Below are 12,865 nucleotides of genomic sequence, written 5' to 3' on the forward strand. Positions count from 1 at the left end.
AACTTAGGCGCCGCTATCAATGCTCCGAATGTTGAAGCTAATAACTTCGAACTTCGGCCGCATTTGATACAAATGCTCCAAAACTCCGCAACCTTCCATGGGCTTGCGGACGAGGATCCTCATCTACATATTACTAATTTCTTAGAAATATGTGATACCTTTCGGATCAACGGAGCATCAAATGACGCCATCCGCCTCCGAATGTTTCCTTTCTCACTAAAAGACCGAGCAAAAGCTTGGCTTAACGCCCTCCCAGCTAGATCGGTAAACACCTGGGATTAACTAGCCCAAAAATTTCTATATAAGTATTTCCCTCCCGCTAAAACGGCTAAATTAATGACTGAAATTAATACATATTCACAAGAGGACGGGGAATCCTTATATGAAACTTGGGAAAGGTTCAAGGAGTTATTACTCAAGTGTCCGCATCACGGTCCTGCGATATGGCAACAAGTATCCACTTTCTATAATGGATTGTTGCCACACACAAGGCAGACACTTGATTCTAGCTCCGGGGGACTTTTAGGTAATCGACGCCCGCATGAAATATATAACCAAATTGAGGAAATTGCTCAAACCAATTTTCAATGGCACACCCCCCGAGGCAATAAATCTATTGCCCCGGGCGCCCATAAGGTCGATGAAAGCACTTCTTTACAAGCCCAAATCGAGGCCCTTTCTTCAAAAATAAAAAAATTGGAAATGACAAAAACAGTCTCGGTTATGGCTTGTGAAGGGTGTGGTGTGTCACATGAAAATTGGAGTTGTATGAAAGAAACGGACGATCAACAAGAATTGGTAAACTACATTGATAATAGACCTAGGCCGTCGGGTCCTCCAACGGGAACTTACAACCAAGGATGGCGAAACCACCCAAACCTTGGTTGGAGAGAACCCGGCAATAGTAGTAACCAACAAACCCAACGAACAAACTTTCAACAACCAAGAAATGAGTCACAAAATTTCACTCAACAACAAAGTGGACGAGAAAGGCTTGAAGATACTGTATCTCGCCTCATCTCCGACACTGAAAAGAAAAACTCGGAAAGATTTCTACAATTAGAATCAAATTTTAGAAATCAACAAGCTAGTATTCAAAACATAGAGAAACAATTAAATCAAATAGCTCAAAATTTTGCCGAGAGACCGCAAGGCGCATTACCTAGCAATACCGAAACAAACCCAAAAGCGCAAGTTCATCTCATCACGCTACAAAACCGCACCGTAGGGCCTGCAGAAGCGCCGCCGCCAACAGAAGAAACTGTACCCACACCTCTGCAGGAAAAGAACTCCCCTCCATCACCAGAGCCAACCAAAGCTCCTCGAGTTCCGTACCCCGGTAGGTTAATTCGTCAGAAGACCAATGGGCAATTCGCAAAGTTCGAAAGTCTATTAAAGCAATTGCATGTCAATATTCCTTTTATTGAGGTCCTAACCCAAATGCCCAAATACTCTAAGTTCATGAGGGACTTCCTCACTCATAAAAAGAAAATTGAAAATTTGCAATTAGTCAATTTAGGCAAAGAATGCTCTGCCCTCGTACTCAATAAACTTCCCCAAAAGAAAATCGATCCCGGAAGCTTCACGATTCCCTGCTCAATAGGGGAGTCCCCCGTTCGTAATGCCCTAGCCGACCTTGGGGCTAGCATTAACCTCATGCCCTCATCAATGTTTAAAAGACTCGGCCTGGGAACCACGAGTCCTACAAAAATGAGCATACAACTCGATGATCGATCCGTCAAATTCCCACAAGGTGTCATTGAAAATGTCTTGGTAAAGGTAAGCAGATTCGTCTATCCAGCCGACTTTGTCATACTCGATATGGAGGAAGACACCGAGGTCCCCCTCATACTAGGGAGACCATTTCTTGCCACCGCACAAGCGGTGGTAGATATGAATGACGGAACACTCACCTTGAGATATGGGGATGATGAAGTAAAATTCGGAGTTGGGAAGAGAATAGAGGACGACGACACGGTCAACTACATGAAGGTTATTGATTCGAGCTTGGATGCTGCTCTCCGACGGTGTAACATGGGATGCCAAGCGTCCCACTCAGAAAATATATAACCTCACATTGGGTCTAGCCAAGGACCCTTATAAACGTGGCGCACCACGGAGGCATTCCGCGGAACTATCCTTAGTTTAGTTTAATCTTTTCGTTTTAATTTGCAGGAATAGAACACACTCGTGGTGGTAATGGATGAAAAAGGGAACGAGAAAAATGGCCCAATGCACAAAGAACGAAGCAACCCGACACAACTCCCCATTACAGAAGGCTCAACACGGGCCGTGCTCAACCAACACGGCCCCGTGCTGAGCCACCTGCAGGAAAACGCCCAGTTCAGGTAACTGGACACGGGCCGTGTTCACCAGACACGCCCCCATGTCCAGGCTTCTGTCTCATTTCTTTAATTTCTGTTACTGGCACCTGAACACGGGGCCGTGTCCGGTTCCCTCGGGGTCGTGTCCAGACTGCCAGTAACATAAATCTTTGCTTTTTAACACCACATTACACAACCTAAAAATTTATTTTTGGGACACATTGAGGACAATGTGTAATTTAAGTGTGTGTGGGGGGGGGAAGCTAACACTTTGAAATTTTGCAAGTCCTAACAACAAGCCTTACACAAAACTCTATTGGAACCGCTAAACACCCCAAATTTTCTCAAAAATTTTTTTTTCATTTTTTTCTTTTTACTTGTCTGAAGTTTAAGTTAGGAATCCCAAGATTAATAAGGTTATATTTTTATAAAATTTACAACCGAAAGCGTCGTGATAACAAGAACCAACATAAGAAAATTATGAAACGGCATATCAAGTGTAGTTAAAATTTGATTATATATACTTGATCACATTAAAAACCCATTCCCACAAAAGTGAGTTTTGAGCCTTTATAGAGCATACAAATTTACATCTTTAGACTAAATGCTCATTTTTCGTTTCTTGTGTGAATAAGCCGCTTGGTTCTTACAACTCTAGAACTTGCCACGATGATTCATTCCCGGTCCTTACCAACTTAAACCCAAGTAAGTAAATGATAGAGGCATTAGGACTAACCATTTTTCTTTCTACACCATTATTTTTCATTTTTTTTTACCACCTACCCAAAATCCCCCTAGTTAACCCCTTTGAGCCTAAACCTTTCGTTTCTTTACCCTAAACTTTTTTTTACCCACCAAAAACCTTTTTATTTTTCACCCTTTCTTTTAGTAACAAGCTCGGTTTTTCGCAAGCTCGTTCTTTTATGTGACTGAAAAAAAAAATAAATAAAATAAAATTTGATGATGAAGTTAAAAACAAACAAAGCTATACAGACAAAAGCTTGTTTGGAGAAATACTTCAAAATAAAAAGTCACTAAAAACAAAATGTGTTACGAAAACCGACGCTTTTTACGCTTTTCGCCCTTTTACTAACCACTAACCCAACCACCCACCTTTAGCCCAAGCCTAACCCTTCACCCAAAAAGTCCTCTTGATATTTACAAAGGTATAAAGTTAAAAAGGAGGAGCATTGATTGCTTGGCAAGCCTATGAAAGGCATAAGTTCCATGCCGCTCTCGAGTGATTCACAAAAATATACACCTTCGGCCGAGTGTTAAGTGATTTCTCCCGTGAGGTATGTGAACTTGTATATAAATGGAATTTTAAAAAGGCATGTTATGCCCAAATAAGTAATTTATCCTATGAAACGTTCTAAATAAATCATAACGAATAGGATTGTAAATAAATAAAAATAAAACCCAAAAAGATCTTGGATTCCCGACACTCTATGACAAGCCAAAAACCTTCTCTTCTACCCATTCCATTTGGGAGTGTAAGCCACATTTAAAGAGTTTTGCTTGAGGACAAGCAAAAGTTCAAGTGTGGGGGTATTTGATGTGTGTAAAATGCAACATATAAATTACATCAAATAAGGCATAAAACAAACCCTTTTTAAGTACTAATGTTGGAAAAAGAGTGTTTTTGTCTTCCTTTTGTATTTTCAGGATGAAATGAGCTCAAATTGACAAAAGAAGCAAAAAGACAGCTAATTCTAACATAAATACAAGATAAGGAATAAAAGTAGACTGCCCGAACCCTCAACGGCATCCTCCCAGGCAAAGAAGAGAAAACAGAAGCCTGAACACGCCCCGTGCTCAGCCTGCATGGGGCCGTGCCCAAGAAGCAGCAGAAAAGACAAACCTGTAGAAGCTTCTATTGCCCACCACGGGGCCGTGTCCAGTGAGCACGGGGGCGTGGCGAAAGTACAGCAGGCGCATTAATTGTAATTGCGAATTACAATTAATGAAGAGAGAGAGTGTCAGACGGGCACGGGGGCGTGTCCAGCGGACATGGGGCCGTGCCCAGCCTTCTCTTCAGCCTATAAATAGGAGTGCTTGGTTTCATTCCAACTTATCCCTTGGCACACCACCTCTCTCACACTTCATCCATCACCCACCACCACCATAACACCATCATCCACAACCATCATCCATTGTCCATCGTAGAGTGTGTGAGTCGTCTCGGGATCCAAGATTGATATTAAGAGTTCTTGACAATCAAGGCCATGTTTGCCTAAGTCTCTTACATCACTTGGTGAAGACAAGTGTTTAGTATAATACTTTTTATTTTTAATCTTTTGCACTTTTTATTTGGTTTTGTATTAATGACTTTAATAATTAGTTGCTTATGTTGAAGGTGATCTTTCCTTATCGTTTATCCGTGGTGTCTTGGCATTATTTTACTGTCTATATAAAATAAAAGATTTTCACCATTCATATCTCCACGGTCTATATGGAGGTATGTTGGCTACCTGGTCGGGGGTTAAGGGAACGGTTTGGTAAGGGTCTTGCCCTTGTTCAGCGTTTAGAGGTCCTGCAAGGGACCTGGGTCAAATTTAGTAGGATCTCCTTCAATGCCCATAGGTATTGGATGGCGGGGATCCAAACTCTTTGACCCCCTCATAAGTTAACTACTATTAATACTATAACCCGACTATTTAGGACTGTATCCCTGCTGACTCAGACTACTTAGCCGAGGGTAACGTCACCGCCAAAAGCGGGGCCTACCACAATTTGCATTAATAACTTAATTCATTATCTTCCAATAATCCAACCCTTTAGGATTGTATCCTTGCTGACTCAAACTACTGGGTTGAGGGTAACGTCGCCTTCAAAAGAGGGGCCTACTACAATAACTAAGAGAATCTCTTAAACAAGTACAAAAGTGCGAAAATAATCAAAGGTTATACTAATACACGAGTCGGATCCAAGTGATTCATCTTGTCTATCTGTTTTTATTTTATTTTTATTTTTCAGCATTTAGTTAGTTTTTATTTTCTTAGTTTAAAAACTTTTTTTTAACTTTTTGATTTGATTAGACGTTGAGGATAAACCGGTACTAAAAGCTCTTGTGTCCTTGGACGACCTCGGTATCTTACCAACACTATACTACATCCACGATGGGTGCACTTGCCCATATGTGTGTTTAGTGTTAGTGAATATCGTGTTTTATAAATTTAAAACTTGGCTAAAGGTGTAAAAAGGGCTTAATTATATATCTAAATTATATAGACACCAACACACATCACATCTCCTCCACTAAAGCTTGGAAACTCCATGATTCCAGCCTTTGGTGTGAAGTTTGTAAGGTTATTATCCAAGGGATCTTACTCAAAGTAAGTTATATAACTTTGTTTTAAATTATCTGTGCTTAAAACTCGAATAAAAACCATAAAAATAATTTAAAACTACAAGATTCCTTGATCTCAAAACCTGCAGACAACTGGACACGGGGCCGTGCTCAGTGAGCACGGGGCCATGTCCGAGGTTCTGTTTCATAAAAATTGAAATCTCTTCGGTCTATTTCCCAGAAATGGCAAGCAGAACCAGCAGAGCATCTTCATCAAGAAATAACCGACAGGGGAGGAGATCATCAATGGCAGAAGACTCTCTTGTAAACTATGTTTACGCCCTAAGAGAGGCTATTGATGAAATAACGGGGGTGGAAGAAGCATTGGTCGACCGTATCAACCATCTAACGGTGGGACTGGAAGGATGTCTCCGAGAGGTAAACCTCTTGCACCAGAGGTTAAACCTGCTCGCCTCTCCTCCCTTGGTTCCTATAATAACCCAAAGGGCGTGGAACGTGGTCCCCGAAGTCATCATACCCGCCGAGTGGTACGCCATACACCCCGAACCTCCGCAAGGGATAGTGCAAGGAGTCCCGGTGGTTGTACCCCCTCCTCCACAAGATGTTGAGGAAAGTGAAGCCGCCTTCTTCCTCCCAAGGGAAATAGAAGAATGGCTTTAGCAACATTTAGGAAGAAAAACCATCGGCCGAGAGTCCTACTACATCGGGGAACTATTCCCGAAATTTTCCTAACAAACAATAGAACTCTTTACGATGACTTTGTGTACCTCCTGACCTAATTAGTTAAGATTTTTCTTTTGTTTCTTTTTATTTTTCTTTTTTTTAGGAACGTTATGTAAGATCTCTCTATGATTTTAATGGAACGATGGTTTTAAGGTTTGAATGATGTTGTAAGGAATAAAACACACTCATGGTGGTCAAGTATGAAAAGGGAAACGAGAAACATGGCCCATGCACAAAAACAAGCCCACCCGACAACAATTTCTCCATTACAGTAAGTTCAGCACGGGCCGTGCCCAGCCAACACGGCCCCGTGCTGAACACCCTGCAGACAAATGCCCAGTTTAGGTAACTGGACACAGGCCGTGTTCACCGAACACGCCCCCGTGTCCAGGCTTCTGTTTCTTTTCTTTAATTATTGTTACTGGCACCTGAACACGGGGTCGTGCCCGGTCCCCACGGGGCCGTGCCCGGTCCCCACGGGGCCGTGTCCAGACTGCTAATAGCATAAAGTCTTGCATTTTAACACCATTTTACACATTCAATTAACCTAAAAATCTATTTTTGGGACACATTGAGGACAATGTGTAATTTAAGTGTGTGTGTGTGGGGGGGGGGGGATGCTAAAACCTTGAATTTTGCAAGTTCTAATAACAAGCCTTACACAAAACTCTATTGGAACCGCTAATCACCCAAAATTTTTTCAAAAATTTACATTTTTTTTACTTGTCTAAAGTTTAAGTTGGGAATTCTAAGACTAACAAGGGTATATTTTTACAAGTATACAACCGATAGCATCGTGATAAAAAGAACCAACATAAGAAAATTATGAAACGGCATGACAAGCCTAGTTAAAATTCGATTATATATACTTGATCACATAAAAACCCATTCCCACAAAAGTGAGTTTTGAGCCTTTATTGAGCATACAAATATACATCTTTACGCTAAATGCTTATTTTTCGTTTCTTGTGTGAACAGCCGCTTGGTTCTTACGACTCTAGAACTTGCCACGACAATTCATTCCCGGTCCTTACCAACTTAAACCCAAGTAAGTAAATGATGGAGGCATTAGGACTAACCCTTTTTCTTTCAACACCATTATTTTTATTTTTCTTTTCACCTACCCAAAAGCTCCCCCTAGTTAGCCCCTTTGAGCCTAAACCTTTTCATTTCTTAACCCAAAAACCCTTTTTACCCACCAAAACCCCTTTTTATTTTTACTCCTTATTTTAGTAACAAGCTCGGTTTTCGTGTGACTAAAAAAAGTCACAAAAACAAAATGTTTTACGAAAACCGACGCTTTTTGCGACTTTCGCCCTTTTCTACTAACCACTAACCCAACTACCCACCTTTAGCCCAAGCCTAACCCTTCACCCAAAAAGTCCTCTTGATATTTACAAAGATATAAAGTTAAAAAGGAGGAGGATTGATTGCTTGGCAAGCTTATGGTAGGAATAAGTTCCATGCCGCTCTCGAGTGATTCACTAAAAATACACCTTCGGCCGAGTGTGTGTGATTTCTCCCGTGAGGTATGTGAACTTGTATATAAATGGAATTTTAGAAAGGTATGTTATGCCTTAATAAATAATTTACCAAAAGTTTTTAAAATCATGACGCATAGGATTGTAAATAAATAAAAATAAAACCCAATAAAGATCTTGGATTCCCGACACTCTATGACAAGCCAAAACCTTCTCTTCTACCCATTCCATTTGGGAGTGTAAGCCACATATTAAAGAGTTTTGCTTGAGGATAAGCAAAAGTTCAAGTGTGGGGATATTTGATGTGTAAAATGCAACATATAAATTACATCAAATGAGGCATAAAACTAACCCTTTTTAAGTACTAATGTTGGAAAAAGTATGTTTTTGTCTTCCTTTTGTATTTTCAGGATTAAATGAGCTCAAATTAACAAAAGAAGCAAAAAGGCAGCTAAATCTAACATAAATACAAGAAAAGGAACAAAAGTGGATTGCCCGACCCCTCGACAGCATCCTCCCAAGCAAAACAGAGAAGGCAGAAGACTGAACACGCCCCGTGCTCAGCGAGCACGGGGCCGTGCCCAAGAAGCAGCAGAAAAGACAAACATGTAGAAGCTTCTATTGCTCACCACGGGGGCGTGCCCAGTGAACACGGGGGCGTGCCCAAAGTACTGCAGGCGCATTAATTGTAATTGCGAATTACAATTAATGAGGAGAGATAGTGTCAGACAGGCACGGGGCCGTGCCCAGGCCTCTGTTCAGCCTATAAATAGGAGTGCTTGGCTTCATTGCAAATCATCCCTTGGCACACCACCTCTCTCACACTTCATCCACCATCCACCACCCACCACCATCACAACACCATCATCCACCACCATCACCCATTGTCCATCATAGAGTGTGTGAGTCGTCTCGGGATCCAAGATTGATCGTAAGAGTTCTTGACAATCAAGGCCATGTTTGCCTAAGTCTGTTACATCACTTGGTGAAGACATGTGTTTAGTATAATACTTTTTATTTTTAATTTTTTGCACTTTTTATTTGGTTTTGTATTAATGACTTTAATAACTAGTTGCTTATGTTGAAGGTGACTTTTCCTTATCGTTTGTCCGTGGTGTCTTGGCATTATTTTACTGTCTATATAAAATAAAAGATTTTCACCATTCATATCTCCACGGTCTATATGGAGGTATGTTGGCTACCTGGTCGGGGGTTAAGGGAACAGTTTGGTAAGGGTCTTGCCCTTGTTCAGCGTTTAGAAGTCCTGCAAGGACCTGGGTCAAATTTAGTAGGATCTCCTTCAATACCCAAAGGTATTGGATGGCGGGGATCCAAACTCTTTGACCCCCTCATAAGTTAACTACTATTAATACTATAACCCGACTATTTAGGACTGTATCCCTGCTGACTCAGACTACTTAGTCGAGGGTAACGCCACCTCTAAAAGAGGGGCCTACCATAATTTGCATTAATAACTTAATTCATTATCTTTCAATAATCCAACCCTTTAAGATTGTATCCTTGCTGACTCAAACTACTGGGTTGAGGGTAACGTCGCCTTCAAAAGAGGGGCCTACTACAATAACTAAGATAATCTCTTAAACAAGTGCAAAGGTGCGAAAATAATCAAAGGTTATACTAATACACGAGTCGGATCCAAGTGATTCATCTTGTCTATCTGTTTTTATTTTTATTTTTATTTTTCAGCATTTAGTTAGTTTTTATTTTCTTAGTTTAAAAATCTCTTCTAACATTTTGACTTGATTAGACGTTGAGGATAAACCGGTACTAAAAGCTCTTGTGTCCTTGGACGACCTCGGTATCTTACCAACACTATACTACGTCCACGATGGGTGCACTTGCCCATATGTGTGTTTAGTGTTAGTAAATATCATGTTTTATAAATTTAAAACTTGGCTAAAAGTGTAAAAAGGTCTTAAAATATACATCTAAAATATATACACACCGACACGCATCAAGTTTTTGGCGCCGCTGCCGGGGACACAAGGATTTTAAGAAAGTTAGGAATCAACGGCCTAATCACATTTTTATTTTTCTTTTTAATTTTTTACGATTTTCTTAGTTTTTCAGCTTCTGCAGAGCTCAGCACGGGCCGTGCCTGGTAGGACACGGGCCGTGCCCAGCATTATTACTGGCAGTTTTTAGTTTTCCAAGTTACAGAAGGCTTAGCACGGGGCCGTGTCGGTGCAACACAGGGCCGTGTCCAACTCTCCAGTAACTGGGATCTGGAAAACAATCACTGTAACTCTGACCACGGACCGTGTTCACTGAGCACGGGGCCGTGGTGAACCTTCTGACCAGCATTATTTTCTGTTTTTATTGCAGGACTTGGAACCAGACGCCACCCCCACGTAGTGTATGAGCTCCAGTTCTAATAAGGACATAAAAGAACCTCTAGAAGAACCCGAACGCTTTCTCAGAAAAAGACTAAAAGCCAAAAACCAAGAGAAAGTTTCGGGGAATCCACTTCCAATGGCGGACCAACGTACCCTAATGAATTATCTACGACCCATCGTAGGTAATCTCGGCGCCGCTATCAACGCACCGAATGTCGAAGCCAATAACTTCGAACTTCGGCCGCATTTGATACAGATGCTTCAAAACTCCGCAACCTTTTATGGGCTTGCGGACAAGGATCCCCATCTACATATTACTAATTTCTTAGAAATATGTGATACTTTTCGGATCAATGGAGCATCAAATGACGCCATCCGCCTTCGAATGTTTCCTTTCTCACTAAAAGACCGAGCAAAAGCTTGGCTTAACCCCCTCCCAGCTGGATCGGTAAACACCTGGGATGAACTAGCCAAAACTTTTTTATATAAGTATTTCCCTCCCGCTAAAACGGCTAAATTAATGACTGAAATTAATACATATTCACAAGAGGACGGGGAATCCTTATATGAAACTTGGGAAAGGTTCAAGGAGCTATTACGAAAGTGTCCACATCACGGCCTTGCGATATGGCAACAAGTATCCACTTTCTATAATGGGTTGTTGCCACACACAAGGCAGACACTTGACTCTAGCTCCGGGGGACTTTTAGGTAATCGCCGCCCGCATGAAATATATAATCAAATTGAGGAAATTGCTCAAACCAATTTTCAGTGGCACACTCCCTGAGGCAATAAATCTATTGCCCCAGGCGCCCATAAAGTTGATGAAAGCACTTCTTTACAAGCCCAAATCGAAGCCCTTTCTTCGAAAATAAAAAAATTGGAAATGACAAAAACAGTCTCGGTTATGGCTTGTGAAGGGTGTGGTGGGCCACATGAAAATTGGAGTTGTATGAAAGAAACAGACGATCAACAAGAGTCGGTAAGCTACATTGATAATAGACCTAGGCCATCGGGTCCTCCAACGGGCACCTACAAACAAGGATGGCGAAATCACCCTAACCTTGGTTGGAGAGAACCCGGCAATAGTAGTAACCAACAAAACCAACGAACAAACTTTCAACAACCAAGAAATGAGTCACAAAATTTCCCTCAACAACAAGGTGGACGAGAAAGGCTTGAAGATACTATATCTCGCCTTATCTCTGACACTGAAAAGAAAAACTCGGAAAGGTTTCTACAATTAGAATCAAATTTTAGAAATAAACAAGCTAGTATTCAAAACATAGAAAAACAATTAAGTCAACTAGCCCAAAATTTTTCCGAGAGACTACAAGGCGCATTACCAAGCAATACCGAAACAAACCCAAAAGCGCAAGTTTATCTCATCACATTACGAAGCCGCACCGTGGGGCCTACGGAAGTGCCACCGCCTACAGAGGAGACTATACCGCCGCCTCTACAAGAGAAGGGTTCCCCTCCATCACCAGAACCTACCAAGGCTCCTCGAGTTCCGTACCCCGGTAGGTTAATCCGTCAAAAGACCAATGAGCAATTCGCAAAATTCGAAAGTCTACCAAAACAATTGCATGTCAATATTCCTTTTATTGATGTCCTAACCCAAATGCCCAAATACTCTAAGTTCATGAGGGACTTCCTCACTCATAAAAGGAAAATTGAAACTTTGCAATTAGTTAACTTAGGCAAAGAATGCTTTGCCCTTGTACTCAACAAACTCCCCCGAAAGAAAATCGATCCCGGAAGCTTCACGATTCCTTGCTCGATCGGGGACTCCCCCGTTCGTAATGCACTAGCCGACCTTGGGGCTAGCATTAACCTCATGCCCTCATCAATGTTCAAAAGACTCGGCCTAGGAACAACGAGTCCTACAAAAATGAGCATACAACTTGCTGATCGATCCGTCAAATTCCCGCAAGGTGTCATCGAAAATATCCTAGTAAAGGTAAACAAATTTGTCTATCCGGTCGGCTTTGTCATACTCGATATGGAAGAAGACACCGAAGTCCCCCTCATACTAGGGAGACCATTTCTCGCCACCGCACAAGCAGTGGTAGACATGAATGACGGAACGCTCACCTTAAGGTACGGGGATGATGAAGTAAAGTTTGGGGTTGGGAAGAGAATAGAGCACGATGACCCGGTCAACTACATGAAGGTTATTGATTCGAGTTTGGATGCTGCTCTCCGACGGTGCAACATGGGATGCCAAACATCCCACTCAGAAAATATATAACCTCACATTGGGTCTAGCCAAGGACCCTTATAAACGTGGCGCACCACGGAAGCATTCCGCGGAACTATCCTTAGTTTAGTTTTAATTTGCAGGAATAAAACACACTCATGGTGGTAAAGGATGATAAGGGAAACGAGAAACATGGCCCCATGCACAAGAACAAGGCCACCCGTCAACAATTTCTCCATTACAGTAGGTTCAGCATGGGACGTGCCCAGCCCACACGGCCCCGTGCTGAACACCCTGCAGGAAAACGCCCAGTTCAGGTAACTGGACACGGGCCGTGTTCACCAGACACGCCCCCGTGTCCAGGCTTCTGTTTCTTTTCTTTAATTATCGTTACTGGCACCTGAACACGGGGCCGTGCCCGGTCCCCACGGGGCCGTGTCCAGATTGCCAGTAACATAAATTTTTGT

At 41.9% G+C, this 12,865-nt stretch overlaps 2 non-coding genes across 2 annotated transcripts; both read right to left on the reverse strand.

Moving 5' to 3' along the window:
- Nucleotides 1-330: 330 nt before the first annotated feature.
- LOC118486111 lies at nucleotides 331-437 on the reverse strand. The gene has a single exon (XR_004877967.1). It is a non-coding gene; the product is annotated as a small nucleolar RNA R71 (small nucleolar RNA).
- A 10,272-nt stretch (nucleotides 438-10,709) lies between these two features.
- LOC118486100 lies at nucleotides 10,710-10,816 on the reverse strand. Its single transcript, XR_004877956.1, has one exon. It is a non-coding gene; the product is annotated as a small nucleolar RNA R71 (small nucleolar RNA).
- Nucleotides 10,817-12,865: the final 2,049 nt, after the last annotated feature.

Source organism: Helianthus annuus, chromosome 13 (genome assembly GCF_002127325.2).
Source record: "Helianthus annuus cultivar XRQ/B chromosome 13, HanXRQr2.0-SUNRISE, whole genome shotgun sequence".
Lineage (NCBI taxonomy): Eukaryota > Viridiplantae > Streptophyta > Magnoliopsida > Asterales > Asteraceae > Helianthus > Helianthus annuus.